The sequence below is a fragment of the Xenopus laevis genome, chromosome 1L (assembly GCF_017654675.1).
Source record: "Xenopus laevis strain J_2021 chromosome 1L, Xenopus_laevis_v10.1, whole genome shotgun sequence".
Lineage (NCBI taxonomy): Eukaryota > Metazoa > Chordata > Amphibia > Anura > Pipidae > Xenopus > Xenopus laevis.
In genome coordinates, this window is record NC_054371.1 from 16,595,538 (window position 1) to 16,611,097 (window position 15,560).

The following is a 15,560-nucleotide window of genomic DNA, read 5'->3' on the forward strand; positions in this document are numbered from 1 at the left end:
TTGCAGAAATTTTCCTTATGGCTTGGAATGTATTTGATAAAATAGGTATACTTTCAGGTTCTTATTTAAATTATGCAGAAAACTTTACAGCACAAGCACAAAATGGCAGAAAATGAATTATTAGGTTTTGTTTCAATGTTTCATTTGTTTTAGTGTTTTATTTTTCATTTACAAAAAACGCAGGCTTCACTGACTCATTTGGTGGACATATAGCTTTACTTGCAGCAAAAAAAGGTTTTGAATGTTGTCACATGCATTTATAACAGCCACTGCACATGCATTTATAACAGCCACTGCAATTTAAAATATGAGTCTGTATTGCTTTTTAACATAGCTGAAATCGAACAAACAAAGAAAGCACCATTTGGAAGTATGCCATATGCATTTTACAGAAGTTGGACACATATTTTTACCTCTTGCTGGTTGGTTACAATGTAATGCTTCTAAAACAGTATTTGTACTGATTAAATACAGGTATGGAATCTGTTATCCAGCATACTTGAGACATGGGGCTTTATGGATAAGGGCTCTTTCCATAATTTGGATTTCCATATCTTAAAGAAGACCTGTCACTCAGACACAAAAAGCTGTATAATAAAAGTCCTTTTCAAATTAAACATGAAATCCAATTTCTATTTTTTTATTAAAGCATTCATAGTTGTTGTGAGCTCATTTAAAAATCTCAGCTGTCAGTCAAATATTGTCTGCCCCTCCTCTATGCCTCAGGCATAGAGGCGGGGCAAGCAATTACTTTCACTTTCCATTCAGCACTTCCTAGATGTAACTGCTCTCCACACATTCCCCTGTTCTCAGGGCATGGGGATGGATATCAGGTCCCACATTCTGGTGCACAAACAAGATTCTGAGATGATACAAGGCTTGTCTTAATAACAGTGTCCACAAAATGGCTCCTGCCTGCTTGTTATAATTATGAATTTCCAGACTGAAGGAAACAAGATTCAAATAATTCATACAGTGTAATTAAAGATCATTTTGCTTGACTAATGTGATAAAATAGGATTTTGAATAATTTGTTTTTGGTGAAGGGTCCCCTTTAAGTCTAGTAAAAAATCATTCAAACATTAATCAATTTCGATAGGTTTGTTTTGCCTCTAATAAGAATTAAAGTGGACCTGTCACCTACACATAAAAAGCTGCATAATGAAAGTCCTTTGCAAATTAAATATGAAACTCCAAAAAATGTTTTCATTAAAACATCCATACCTGTTATAAAGGTGTTTAAATATCTAAACTGTCAATCAAATATTACCTGCCCCGCCTCTATGCCCGTGGCATAGAGGAGGGGCAGTCAATTACTTTCACTTTCCATTCAGCACTTCCTACATGCCACTGCTCTCCCCACATTCCCCCTTCCCTCCTCAGGCTCTATAATTGTGCAGGGCACTGCACATGGACATTAGGTCCCCCATTCTGGTGCATACACAAGATTTTGGGGTGATACACAATTTCCCTTAATAACCGTGTCCACAAAATGGCTGCTGCCTGCTTGCTGTGATTGTATTATTCCAAGACAGAAGGAAACAAAATTTAAATAATAAATACAGTGTAAGTAAAGTTTATTTTGCTCAACTAACATGATAGAAAATAATTTGAAATTATTTGTTAGGGTGACAGGTCCCCTTTAATTATATATTTGGCATCAAGCACAGGCACTTTCTCATTTTTACAGATAAAAGGGAAATTTTAAAAAATTTGAATTATTTGAATAAAATGGAGACTATGGGGCAAATTCACTAAGATTCGAAGTTGCGCCAGGCGCAACTTCGCCGCACTTCGCCGCACTTCGCCAGGCGTAGTTTAGCCAGCGCTCCGCAAATTCACTAAAATCCGAAGTTGCGCTCAGGGGTAGCGTAAGGTTGCGAAGTTTCGCTAGCGTTGATTCGCTATGTAAAGCGAAGTTACGCTAGCGAAGGCTAATTTGCATATGGCGCCAAATTCAAATTTCAATGGAGGAATACGTATCAGCACTACAAATGCCAAGAAAACCTTCAAATCAACAAATAAAAATTTTATTTTTCCCTACACATGTGCCCACTGTCTAGGTAAGTTGCCATGAGTCAGGAAATGTAGGGGGGAAGGAGGGGAGCCCCAAATTTTTTTTCGATCTTTTTCAGCCTATCACCCATAATGTAGAAAACTCGCCAGCGTTTTTTGGGACTTTTTTTGAAACAATCCCTATCTACTCTATTGCGCTTCGCCAGGTCTGAGGTGGCGAAGGAAGTCTAGTGTAAAAGGTAGCGTTCAGTACACTGCGCAAGTTAGTGAATTTGCGTAATTTCGTCGCTAGCGAAGATTCGCCTGGCGTAAGGTTGCGAAGTAACACTAGCGAAACTACGCCAGCATTCGTTAGTGAATTTGCGCAGTAGCGAAAATGCCAAACGCTAGCGAATTAACGCTAGCGTTCGGCGCTTCGCGCCTTAGTGAATTTGCCCCTATAAGAGATAGTCTACCCATAATTCTGAATTTTCAAAATTACAGAATTATTTCAGAATAACTGAAATAAGAAGTGTTCTAAACGTAATCACTTAAAAATTCGGTACTGTTTCTGAAATAATCAAGTTTATCCTCACTTCCTCTCTCGGCATCTGTTTCTGTTCATTCTGTATTCTTGCAGGAGTTGTCAGATTTTCAATGACATATCCAATATATGTTTGGGGGGGCTTGCTTTCCTAGCAGCTTTATTAGAGATCACTCAAATAATCGACTCCTACACAAACAAAATAACCAACTTTTGCTTAAACTTTGCATGTGCAGAAATATGATTTCTGATGAATTTAAAATAGTGAGCTCTAATACTAAAGGCTGTATGAGACTTAAATGCCATTCAAAATCAGACTCAGAAACAAATGCTGAGAGTAGGAGAGTAGACAGTAACTTGATTATTTTAGAAACGGGTCAGAATTTTTAACTGATTACAGTATATTTAGAATTTTTTTTATTTGCAGTATGATGAAGCTTTCATGCTTCATGTTAATAATTGTTAATTTGCATTAATGAAGAGTGAATATTCTTTGTGTGCTTATTAATAAATGGAAAAGGGACATGAGACACGAGGAGGCCTATTTGTTGAGAAAAAAATGAACACCAAAACTGAGACAAACTCATACAACTTTCTTCTCAAACACTAGCAGAAAAAAGCAACAGAATATTCCTGAGCGCATTTTTCTCTGAAAAACAGTTGCATGCCAGTGTGAATAAAATAAATATATCATTAAAGCTGACAATTCCCATTGAGTCCAATTGAACCTCGCTAGCTTTTACTTGCCAAATTTTTTCTGGTAACATTTCTTTGTTTTTTTCTTTAAAAAATACTGAATATTTGAGCTGTTGTTTGTGTTTTTTCACACCTTTTTATCTTGTGAATTGTGAAAAGCTGCAAACTCAAATATTGATAAATTGGCCCCAAGGTGTAGGCTGTACCTTTTGTTTTTTCAAAATATTGTGAGTGCTGGATCACCTGCCTTATGCTCCTATATTGCTTGATAGTCTTGCTTTGAAAACACTTTATATTATGTTAGATGAAAATGCAATATGCAATACAAAATGAGGACCTCCCATACTTGATACATTTCTGTAAGACAATCTGTATGATTCTTTTTGTTTGTCTTGAGAATCTTTGCAATGAAGTTTAGCCCAACTTCTGTCACACCAACCTGCTTCACACACTCTCTCTCAACATATACAAGTAGATGCAACTGAATGCACTTATAATGGTATAAGCAGACTATTTCTGGTCATCCATTATTATGGTGGAATGCTCTTGGCTGGAGCCTTGTAAAACTGTAGGAATAGGAAAACTGCACTCTTCCATGGGGCATGGGGCATACTTTCTATGCAATTTCTCACATACAGGTAGTAGGAGAATTCATGACATACCTACAGTAACATGTTTTTAACTTCACTATACGAGAACCGTTTTTTCCAGAGAAAACAAACTAAGCTTTGGGACTTTTGACCCTTATAATGTACTTGTTCCATTCCTTTTATTAGTTAAATTGCACCTCTTTACTTTATACAACGAAATAACAGTTTGTGATTGCAAAATTTTATCACATACACAAAAGCAAATTTAAGTCATTGAGGTCTTTAATCAATCAAAAATGGTGCAAACATTGCCGCTAAGGTTTGCAAGTGTCTTTGCGAAAAAGTTTTGTGCTAATGAAGCATAATACATTCCCTCCAAACCATGTATGCCATTTATTAAAAGATCTAAACATAAAAAATATGAATGGACAAAAATGCTGAATGATGTGCTAAAAAAATATGAAAACCTCTAAAACATCTATAGTCCCTGTGTGTGCCATTCTCTGCCCTATGCTCCCTGTGTGTGTGTCATATTCTGCCTGCCCTATGTTCCTTGTATGTGCCATTGTGAGGTCTTCTTCTTCTGCGCCGGTTTCCTAGTGTGCGTGCGGCTCGCATCTGCTGTTTATATAGGCGCATTGGCACTGGCATAATGACCTCATTGCGCAATGGTGCCAAATTCAAACTATTTAAAGGGGACTTGGCATCATTTTCATTGCCCGTTATAGGTTCATTCCTTGTGAGTTCCTGTTGCCTTTCTGAGTTAATTCCTGTCTGATATCTGATGCCTGTTGTGACCCCTGCCTGTTTTGACGATCCTGAAATCCTGACCCTGCCTGTTAAACGACTCTTCTGTATCCGTATCCCTTAAGATTGATCTCCTGGTTTGACCCCTGCCAGTCTGACGCCGCTTGTACTCTGCCTGTTCCGACCCGGCCTGATTTGACTATGCTTTCTGTCTACACCTTGTACTGTGACCTTCTGCCCAAAGACTTTGCTTTACAGTCGTGCCCCTTTGCTCGTCCAGAACCCTTCGATTGGCACCTCTCTTAATAAGACCTGGTGGCATCCGATTAGCCGAGGGCTCCTCCCAGGGTGAAAGGCGGCAGTTAAAGGTAGAAGCAAGAGCCGAGAACAGGGTGCTTAGCATTGGTTCTGGATTTAGGGTGCCGACCGTGACAGCCATACTCTGTCTGCCCTATGCTTCTTGGGTGTGCCATTCTCTGCCTGCACTATGCTCCCTGTTTGAGTCATACTCTGCCTGCCCTACTCTGCCTTTGTGCACCTTACTCTGCCTGCCCTATGCTTTCTATGTGTGCCATACTGTGCCTGCCCTATGCTTCCTGTGTGTTCCACACTCTGCCTTTCCTATGCTCCCTGTGTGTGCAATACTCTGCCTGGGTGTGCACAGCTCTGTCTGTGGATCATAAGCCTCATAGGGGTTTGTATTGTGCATTTTAAAATTGTTGTTAGGGGCCCCTAAGGTTTTTAATCATGTGTTTGGGGGAGGTGCTGTGTTATCCACAGGGAAGGATGAGACATTTTTTAAAGGGTATGTCCTAATATGACTTAACTTTTTCCACATATGAGTGATAAGTGATATTCATGCAGTGAGCACCAACCATTTGCTTTTTCACAAAACCGCCGCCGCAAAAATTCCATTTTTTTGGATGCCGGAACATTTTCGCCAGCGAATTTGTCCGGCATAAAAAAAATAGACGCCGGCATAAAGAAAACGGATGCCGCATCAAAAACGGACGCATCACCGTTTAGTGAATTTTTCGCCGTTTTGCGAATTTCGCAGGAAGTGAAACAAAACGCCCCAAATTCGCCCATCACTAAGGGGCACATTTACAAAGCTCGAGTGAAGGATTCGAATTAAAAAAACTTCGAATTTCGAAGTGTTTTTTTGGCTACTTCGACCATCGAATGGGCTACTTCGACCTTCGACTACTACTTCGACTTCGAATCGAACGATTCGAACTAAAAATCGTTCGACTATTCGACCATTCGATAATCGAAGTACTGTCTCTTTAAGAAAAACTTCGACCCCCTACTTCGGCAGCTAAAAGCTACCGAAGTCAATGTTAGCCTATGGGGAAGGTCCCCATAGGCTTGCCTGCGTTTTTTTGATCGAAGGATATTCCTTCGATCGTTGTATTAAAATCCTTCGAATCGTTCGATTCGAAGGATTTAATCTCTCGATCGAACGAATAATCCTTTGATCGTTCGATCGTAGGATTAGCGCTAAATCGTTCGACTTCGATATTCGAAGTCGAACGATTTTAGTTCCTAGTCGAATATCGAGGGTTAATTAACCCTCGATATTCGACCCTTAGTAAATCTGCCCCTTACTGTATGTTTATACAAATGACACCAGTTCATATTAGTTTGTTTCCCTTTTGAGCAGCTCCAAAATGCAAGATTCTTAAAGACGGCATTCAGAATGGTACAGTCATTGCAAATACTGGAATTATTTACTGTTGGAAGCACATGACGAATGTATATAGAAAACATGGAATGCATTTGGGCTTTTATTCTCCTTTGAACAATTAGCTACAGATTTTTTTCCACCCAAGTTTAGTAAAGACAGGCAGTAAGGTCAATTTTACTTTCCGGGATAAAGGAGAGAAACTCATTAAAGGCCCTTCAATACCTCAAAATATATATAATGACTGACATTTTGACAGATTCAAAATTACTTTAGAAGCTGTCAGAAAAAAAAATACCCTTTCTTAGTGAAGCAAAACGAAGACTGACAAGAGCTGAATAGTGAGCTGCTCCATTGTATGCAGTAGTGCTGCCCGCATTCTACAGGGCTTCTATGAAAATAAGAGCACTATATTAAATAGAGAGACATTACAGCCTGGTATTGTGAATTACTGAGTCAGAAAGGTAATTGATAAAATGGTTATAATTCATATAAGTAGGAATAATGTGGCGATGCATTAACCTAGTTGAAGGTTGCGTACATTATTACTTTATTGATACCTGTGGAACATGCAGTATTTATTATAATAAAAACAGAAGAGATATTCCCTCACGCAAAACCTATTTTTGGTTTGATGGATTGTTAAATACTGGCTAAGGTGTAGAGAAGTTATTACAAGAAGAACGGTTTCTTTTTTATAACTCATCATACCCATAGGGGCAGAGGTAGGGGAGAAATTTTGGGGGGAAAAAACACAAAGCTGGGAGGACAAAACTTTACAAAAGTCATGTAATTTTTTCTGTGATCATGTTTTTATTCCCCCAAAAAAGTCGCATATTGTTGAAGAAAAAAAGAACACAAATGAAAACCCATTTGTTCTATTCATTTTAAAGGAAAGGATAAAAATCTCAACCGTTTTACTAAACAAGGAAAAAATAACTAAATAAAATTGCTTGAAATCTTCAGAAACAATTTACATACACAGGAACATAGTAAGTTAAGTTGAAAAAAGACACACGACCATCAAGTTCAACCTTGGCCTACAGCCAAGTTTATTATCTACAAGGACTCCAATGTCCTTTTCCATTAGGGATTTGCCTAGTGCAGTCCCATTAAGGGACCTAAATTTCTTTATAGAAACTTCACTTCCAGAATTTTTTCATGAACATTTTTTGCAATTTATCTCTGTTAAATCATAAATTAAAACCAAACATATTCTCGACTGTATTCATGTATTTCTCCACTTTTTTTCTCGAATTGCAAAAAACTCAATTTTAAATTTTGGTAAACCTTGCCCGTTTATCAATGCAAGCACAACACAGGCTCTCGCTCATTTACAAACAGAATACATACATATATAGAGGCACATTTATCAAGGGTTGAATTTCGAATTCATGTGTTTTTTAAAACTCCCCCAAACTCCCATAAATTTGAAATTCTACCAATAAACATTTATTATTAAAATCAAATTTTTTAAAGTTGGATGAATTGAATTGACCTGAAAACTTGAATCTAATTGGAACTTGACGAGTTTTTTTCTCCAAAAAAAGGCTATAAGAAGGCTGTAAACAGCACCAAATTGATCCGTAGACCTCTCCCATTGGCTTACACAGTAATTTGGCAGGTTTTAGGTGGCGAATAGTCAAATTTGAGTTCTTAAAGGGCCAAAGTATGATAAATCTCAAAATTTGAATTTGAATTAAAACTTGAATCGAATTTGGATAATTCGCAAATTTGAGGGTTATGACCAAAAAAAAAACGAATTTGAATTTTCACTTCGACCCTTAATAAATCTGCCCCATAATATATTAACAAAATGCTATCTGCTGTATAAGTTTCAGTTTACAAATAAGGACCCATAAGGAGTGGTTGTCTGGTAGTGCTGTGAGTGGAGAGACTAGAGGAGAGCACTGAGACACTGGGAGGAGAGTCACATCGGAGGCGAAATTCGCAAAACGGCGAAAAATTCGCGAAACGGCGCCAGCGTCTCGTTTTTTACGCCGGCGTCCGTTTTTTCAGAAAATTTTTTTTGACGCCGGCAAATTTTTTGCCGCAAATTTTCGCCGCCGTTTTGCGAATTTATTCGCTGGTGGCAAATCACGCAAATTCGCCGCAAATTCGCGCCTGGTGAATAAATTCGCCCATCACTAATTGCTGGTAACTTATACAAACTGGGATTTTTCCATACTCAAAGGACTACAGATTTGGGACTTGTTATGCAGAATGCTCGGGACCTTAGGTTTTCCGGACAAGAGATTTTTCCATAATTTGGATCTTCATATCTTAAGTCTACTAGAAAGTCACGTAAACATTAAATAAATCCAATAGGTTTTGCATCCGGTGTCATGCAATTCACACATTCATGAACTATGAAACATGGAAAGTCCAAAATATATTTCAGCAGCTCTCCGGTTCAGTGAAAAGATAATTTAATTGTGCAACAAGTGAAGCAACGCTTCGACATAACCAGCCCTTTGACAAGCCATGAAGCATGGAAGGAATGCATCCTTTGTGTTGAGATTTTATAGATCTACCCACATAGAGACCCATTTACTAAGGGTCGAATATCGAGGGTTAATTAACCCTCGATATTCGACCATCAAAGTAAAATCCTTCGACTTTGAATATCGAAGTTGAAGGATTTACCGCAATTACTTTGATCGAACGATCGAAGGAAAAATCGTTTGATCGAACGATTAAATCCGAAGGATTTTAATCCATTTGTCAGGACTTACTCTGGTGGTCTAGTGGGCAGCGGGGTCCACCGCCGCTCCTTCGGCGTGGACGCTCGCTGCGCAGCTCCTTCTCTCTTCCTGGTGCTGGTTTCCCCTAAGGTGCGCGCGCCGCGCAGGCTTGTTTCTTAAAGGCGCAGTGACGCTGGCGTGTGACGTCAGTGCGCAATGGCGCCAAATTCAAATGTATTTAAGGGGAATTTAGGTTTCAGCAAGTTTCCCGTTGTTAGGTTCATATTAGCTTGTTCCTGGGTGCTTATTCCTTGAGATTCCTGATTTATCTACTGTGTTTGACCTTTGCCTGTCTGTTAACTCTGAACTCTCCAATCTTGATCCTGCCAGTCTGTGACTATTCTGACATCTCCAATCCTGACCTCTGCCTGTCCATTGACCATTCTACGCTATCTCTATCCTGATTTTGGCCTGTCTGATTATTCTACCTGCTTGTTCTGGCCCGGCCTGCCGGTTCCTGGTGGCTTCCTATCTTCCAGTATCCTTGTAAACAGTCGTGCCCCATTGCCTGCCAGAACTTAAGCCTTGCACCTCTCGTTAAGTCCAGGTGGCATCTGAGTAAGCTGAGGGCTCCTCCCGAGGCCAAAGGCGGTCACTTAACTGGTGAAGTCGAGCCGAGACCAGAGTGCTTGGCTTCTGTTCTGGTGTAGGGTGCCGACCGTGACACCATTGATCAAACAATTTTCCTTCGATCAAAAAAAGCTTAGAAAGCTTATGGGGAAGGTCCCCATAGGCTAACATTGGTGCTCGGTAGGTATAAAGTGGCAAAGTAGGTAGTCAAAGTTTTTTTTAAAGAGACAGTACTTCGACTATCGAATGGGCGAATAGTCGAACGATCTTTAGTTCGAATTGTTCTATTCGAAGTTGAAGTTGTAGTTGAAGGTCGAAGTAGCCTATTCAATGGTCGAAGTACCCAAAAAAAAACTTCGAAATTTGACGTTTTTTACTTCGAATCCTTTACTCGAGCTTAGTAAATGTGCCCCATACAGTGTGACCTGATATTGTTTTCTTGTGCTCTGCTGAATGCTGAAATTTTAGGATGTGGAATCTAACATCTACAGCAGTGCTGTCCAACTTGCAGTCTGTGGTTGTGGCTTTAAAAAGGGTGTGGTCAAAACAGGCTTCCAGCCCTTCACCACTTAGGCCAGAAAAATTTCCCACCCTCGGTTACATAGAACTTGGACAGCACTGATCTACAGTATTTGGAAAAAGCAAAAGCCTGAGGGGTTTCAAATCAAACATTCAGAGTATTTGGCCCTATAGGTTCAACCCCAGTCTTCTCTTAGAGACCACATATAGAACTAAGCAATATCTGTCTACAAATCAAGCGAATTAAAAAAGGAACACGAGGCTCTAGGCACATCACTGATTAAGCATGTTCCTGCATATTCTGTATGAAAATCTATCTTACATTTAATGATGGCTTTAATAGCAATCAGTCATGTAATTCTGCAGCAACTAGCAATAAGGGAATCAGCTGCAAATGGAATAGTGAATTAGCCATGATAATTAGTCTTCAAATCAGCTAGAAACAATTGTTGAATTGATTGGAATGTCATGAATTCCAATGATTTGTTCAAAAATCTAAAATTTATGAGAAAGAGAAAATAATGTCTCAGGAAGAAAGAAGAGAGATTTGGAACCTTTTCCTGTTATTTACGTTATAAAAGCGACAGTATTTTGCATTACAGATATTCAATTACAGCAAGTATTTTCACCGTACACAGAGACAGTTCGCAGTGGGTTTTTTTTAGATGGGCAGTATATTTCTATCCTATAATTCAGGATTTCAAAGTGACGCCGGTAGTTTTTTAAAGTTTGCCTGCCATTTGTTTACTTGACAGTACAGAAAGGCTCAGATCCTTCCGTCTTCTCTTTGATACAGACATCAATGATTGAATGGAGGAGATATCTGACTCAAACGACTACTGAAGCCAACTTTAATGCAGAGAGGACAGTGATGCTGCAGGAGTCACTTTGTTACGGCATTTCAAATGGTACGTGGGATACAATGTGCCTAAAAAATAACAGTTGCACAAGTTGTTGGATCTGCTTCTGTTTGAAACAGGTATTTTTTTTCCTTGTAATTGCTATAAAGCTATTCATGTGGTGTTTCAATTAAAAACATAACACTGAGGAAAAAACATTTGTCATCCCTTTCTCTAGGTTCACATGGCACCACTTATGGTGCTTTATATTTATACGGTATATATTACCATATAATACACAAAAGCCATGAATATCCTGTAAATGATATCCTTATAAATGGTGAGTTCTGATGTCATCAGTTATAAACGGTGAGTTCTGATGTCATTTCTGTCACATGACTCATTGAAATTTGTGTATTATAATAAATAAAGTACCCCCAGTTGTAAAATATGCGGATATTAGAAGTTACCTCAGAGTTCCATGACCTGTATAAAAACACTCGACCTTCGGCCTCGTACTTTTATATGGTCATGAAACTCCTCGGTAACTTATAATATCCTTATATTTTACAAGAGGGGGTACTTTATTCACTATATACAGTACCAACAGGAAAACAAAGTTGCAAGAAAAAGCAAGCAAGTCATTATCCAAAAGCTTCTTCTTTTTCTGTTGTGTATAACCGTATCTAGTGCACTGCATCTGTTAGAGGTATGTGTAAGAGCAGGTGTTTCTTCTTCATACTTGGCTTGTTCTGTGGAGTGTGAACTTTAAGTTGTGCCTATGCTCTAGCTGCTAGTGAAAAAAGCAGGGGTAACTGTATTCATCCTGGTGGGTTATGCAATATAGGATAGGATGGAGATGACTATCTGCAGGCTCTGCTGCAAAGATTACTTAATTAACTGTGTTAATAAAGTAATTTTTGCAGCAGAGCCTGCGGATTGTCAGCTCCATCCTATCCTATATTGCATAAGTAATACATTTGGCCTGGCTGGTGTGACCTGAATAGGAATGTGAGCAGTTATACAGGTGGAGATCGTTTGAACAAAACTCAATTTTCATTCTGGTAGGTGTTATTGGGAGCCTTAGGAAAAGGCAGGACTTAAGTACGCAGTTGAGCTGAAGAAATAGCTCACATGGAGACACATTCCTATGAGTAGTACATATTTTGGAGTAAGAGCTAGCATAAGAGCTAGGCTTAGGTTACTTATGGTGAAAGTTAGTGGATCAGTCAGAGGCTCCACCAACTAGAGCAAATGTGTTAGTACTCCAGGTATAGTGATGGGCGAATTTGCGCCGTTTCGCTTCGCCGGAAAATTCGCGAATTTCGTGCGAAATTCGCGCAACTGTGAAAAATTCACAAAACAGCCCCGGCGTCTCGTTTTTGACGCCAGTGCCCGTTTTTTGACGCTGGTGCCCCTTTTTGACGCCGGCGCCCCTTTTTGACGCCGGCGTCCGTTTTTTCGTAAAAATATTTTTTGACGCAGGCGAATTTGTGCCACGAATTTTCGCGGCGTTTTGCGAATTTGTTCGCTGGCGGCGAATCACGCAAATTCGCTGCGAATTCGCACCTGGCGAATAAATTCGCCCATCACTACCCAGGTATAAAACAGCAACAAAGGGACTTGAGGATAGGCTCATGGTAGAAAGACTTTGTTGGTAGCACCCTTGTGAGGGCTTCATACTCACATAAGTACTACTCCATCTACACCTAGGTTTTTATGACTTAAATGTAAATTCACTATAAGACGTCTAACTGTAACCTTCCAACCACCTTGATTTGATTTCCAAGCATCATGTCCAGGGAGAAATTAGTAGATTTTTTGCTGACTAATCTTCTCGACAGTTTCACAAATTTATTCGCTGGTGGCAAATGTGGAAATTATTCGCCCATCACTAGTAATTAGCAATACATTTGTGTATTTTTGCAAGTATTTGTGTATAATTTGTAAGTATTTGGTATTCTTTTACAAAATTGTGATAAACATAAATAGTAAAAAAAAATACAATATAATATTGTAACACAGTAAGTTAGGCTGTAAAAAGACACACATCCTTCAAGTTCAACCTTTTAAGTCTATATATAACCTGCCTAACTGCCAGTTGATCCAGAGGAAGGCAAAACCCCATTTGAAGCCTCTCCAATTTGCCTCAGAGGGGGAAACAAATTCCTTCCTGACTCCAAGATGGCAATCTGACCAGTCACTGGATAAACTGGTTCTATGAGCTATCTCCCACAACCCTGTGTTTCCTCTTTTGCTCAAAAGCCATCCAACACCTTGGATGTATTAGTCAGTACAACTGATTCAGAGAGAGTATTCCTGAAGTATCTTCACAGCTCTCACTATAAAAAAATCCCTTCTGAATATTTTTACTGAACCTCGGAACCCATTTTTCCAGCTCTCCCTTTTTACCAGTCAGACTCCTTGCATTTGCAAACATACATTTACTACTGGAACCAGAGTGAAAATGTTGTAAATGCAACATGTGGGCCTCCCTGTCCTTAACAGTAACCCCAACCAAATCTCCTCCCCCATTTTCCCTTCCTTTGCCCACTACCTCATCTAACCCATATTCCACTGAATCCTTTACTGTACCCTCCTCCCAGATTTAATAATATACAGCTATTATAATATATTATCCACTACATTGTTTCTCCTGCAATGTCACTACGTCAGATCCTTTAGACTTTGTAATTCACTAGTCTAAAATAGACTTTTTTTTATATTCTGTTGGCATACTCTTTCACCTCGATTTATGCCTTAGAGCTTGACCTATCTTCCTAACATATACTGTATCCTACTTAAACTGCTAATGTAAAAGGTCAAAAATAGATATTTGTTTAGATATTTATTATTGTTCTTAACAGATATATGTTCTTGCATTTAATAATACACATAATTGCATATGAATCACATCATTATAACAAAACATGTGACCATAGTATCTTGTCTATCAATAGCACAATTTGTCTATTATTGTGAATTTAAATTATCTCCATTTTATACTTAAGAAAGTACTATTGGTGTATTTTTCCCCCATCTCCAAAATTCAGTCACTGACCTCTAGAAGGGTCTGTATAGATTTCAATGGTAGTATAATGTATTCCTATTGTAAAAATTGATGAAAAGTAATACCATACAAGAACAGCTAAAGGGTTCCAAGCAATTTATTTCACAAGATCTTATTTGCACAGAAGTACATAAAACTGTCACCCTAGACAGATAGACTCATTGACTTGAAAAATACCACTTCACTGCTCAAAGTTGGAAGAGTTTCAGAGTGGCATGGCTATGAATGGAAGGCATACTGCTCTGGACATTAAATGAATGTGTCTGGCAAGTCATCTTAATCTTATCACTAAAATGGTGCTGGTTTGCAAAAACTCAATATTAAAGAGTTTTAAGTAAATGCTTGGACAATTCTGAAAGAATTAATTTAGTAGCACAAACCAAAACCTAATATTTAATGAATAATAGTTGCCAGTTTCACTCAATATCATCTATTTGAACTGCTTTCGTAATACTGTATATATATTATCATTATTTTAGTTAAGAACAGCCAATATCACTACCGTTTGCTCTCCATGGATGTTTTAAAATAGTATGACCCACATAAAAAAACGAACGACGGGAACGTTGGCAAACGTATCCAAAAAGTCGTACAGAAAATATTGATGGGTACACGGTGCTTGATTGCGGCCCACTGGATGGTGCAAACGGCTCCAACTACGTTAGCTTTGGTGAACAAAATACAGCAAATCAGGAGAAAGGAATATTTAACCGCCCTGTTACACGATAACTCAATGTCCTTTATGGAGGACTGGTATCTTTGGGATTCATATCATGACCAAATTCCACGGTAAACCATGGACTCTCATGAGGGGTGTGTGGTGTCACTCTGAAAATATGGTGCGAGTTTCTTTTCTTTTATATACTCGATTACTGGGTAAAAGAGTAGTTTACATATATATATTATTCTTGATTGTCTCGCATATCTCGGGTTGTACTTGATGTGCGTGGGATTATGATGCTCCCCTCCTCTAGTGGCATCCATTTATGGAGATGTAACAGATGCACAGTGTACCTTTTGTTATTTGTCACAGATTGTAACATTGGGGTTCATTTTTGTATCCTTCGCATTATTTCCTTGAGATATGTTTTGTCTTATGCTGTCATGCATTGTGATTTAAAACCATTAAAAAAATATGGTTAAAAAAAACCGAACGACAAATAGTCACAATTCAAAATCCGGTTTGTAAGTAGAATGACAGTATTCCTCAGTATCGCTGTTTCAGTTGGGTTTCCACTGGGTATCATATATCACGTTGGTGCATCCTAAAATGAGAACCCATGCGCATTTCATTGTCTGATGACAATTAACACTGAAAGGACTTCCAGTCCATTTCTAACAATGCAAATATCACTCTGCTGCAACTTTTTGGGGAGCTGGAGTAGATAGGGACAGGGGATTATACTGGGGATATGGGGAAGAGTAAACATAGAGATTTAAAGGGATACTGTCATGGAAAAAATTTTTTTTTTCAAAATGAATCAGTTAATAGTGCTGCTCCAGCAGAATTCTGCACTGAAATCCATTTCTCAAAAGAGCAAACAGATTTTTTTATATTCAAT